We start from the raw sequence: 1,527 nt of genomic DNA on the forward strand, positions 1-1,527 counted from the left end.
GCCTCCCCTGCGCCCAGGACCCCAGGGCCCCCGGCCCGGGGCGCAGAGAGGAGGCCCGCAGCCCCAGGGCCTCAGGGAATTCGGGCTGCGGGGGAGGGGGAGCTCCTGGGGGCCCCTCAGCACAGGCCAACGTGTTCTTGTTTATTTGTTGTTGTTTTAAATATATTTTTATTGATGTTAGAGAGGAAGGGAGAGGGAGAGAGAGAGAGACATCCATGATGAGAGAGGATCATGGATCGGCCGCCTCCTACGCGCCCCACACTGGGGATGGAGCCCACAACCCGGGCCTGTGCCCTGACCGGTCATCCAGCCGTGACCTCCTGGGTCATAGGTCGATGCCCAACCTCTGAGCCACCCGGCCGGGCTGCACAGGCCAACGTTGAAAATGCAAAGGAGGTGCCCCTGGCCCCAGGGGTAACCGGGCTGACACCCCAGGACGAGGCCCCGCCTGCCTGGCCCTGAGGTCCACCTGCTCAGCCTCCTGCTCAGCCTCCTGCTCAGGCTCCGGCCTCACTCTAAGGCCCCCTCCGCGGCCTGAGCCCCTACTATGTGCTCCACACCACTGTCCCTCCCCGAACCTCCCGTGGAGTGGTGGGCGCTGTCGCTCTCCGCCCTGCCCAGTGTGCAGCAGGAAAGGAGGTGCTGGGAGCCACGCACAGGGCCCCACAGGAAGGCTGAGCCGGGTGCTGTCTCCACATGAGCTCGTCCTCCAGGGCTCAGTCAAGACGCCCCCTCCCCAGGAGGCCCTCCAGGGTTTTCCCAGGCAAAACCGTCCCCAGGGTCCTGGCGAGGCTTCCACACGCAAATGCTCCTGGGATCAGGAGCCCCAAGAGTGGAGTGACATCGTGCTGGTCCACGCCCTCCCTGCCCTGCCAGCCCAGAGGCCCTCAGAAAGTTGTGGGGGGGGGGGCCAGGAGGAAAGACCCCCAGCACACGGGTCCCGGGAGGCCTCGCTGGGAAGCCTGCTCCGAGCCCAGCGCCCAGACAGCCGCCCGGCCCCTGCAATCAGCAGTCAACTCCGAGGGGCCCTGGCCGGCACCCCCTCCAGTGCTCCTCGCCCCGCCTCCAGCAGCAACCCCCTGAGACAGCTCGGGACACTGGGCGTCCCACAGGGCTCCCACGGCGCTGTCACTGAGGGTGCCCCAGGCGCGGTGCCGAAGCTGCACACCGTGACCGAGGCTGTCGCCATATCGTGGTAACACAGCAGCTCAGAGAGCTCCAGGCACTTGCCCCCTCACACAGCCGGAAGCAGGACCACAGCTGGGCTGGGGTTCTCCCGGCCTTGGCCTCTGGGCGGCAGGGCCTCCGGGCAAACGCCCCCCCCCCTTCCCCCAGCCTCTTCCTTCCTCGTCCAGGTGACTGTCCCCTCGAGCTCAGGGATCCTGCACCCAGGACACGGCACCCACCCTGCTGCTCGGGCGCAAACCTGGGCCCCCACAGCCCTATCCCCCCTCGCCAGGGGCACCCACCCTGGCCAGGCCTGGGGGGCACCTGCTCTCCTGGCACGGCCCCAAGCCCTTCAGAGAA

This window comes from Myotis brandtii, unplaced genomic scaffold (genome assembly GCF_000412655.1).
Source record: "Myotis brandtii unplaced genomic scaffold, ASM41265v1 scaffold532, whole genome shotgun sequence".
Classification (NCBI taxonomy): domain Eukaryota; kingdom Metazoa; phylum Chordata; class Mammalia; order Chiroptera; family Vespertilionidae; genus Myotis; species Myotis brandtii.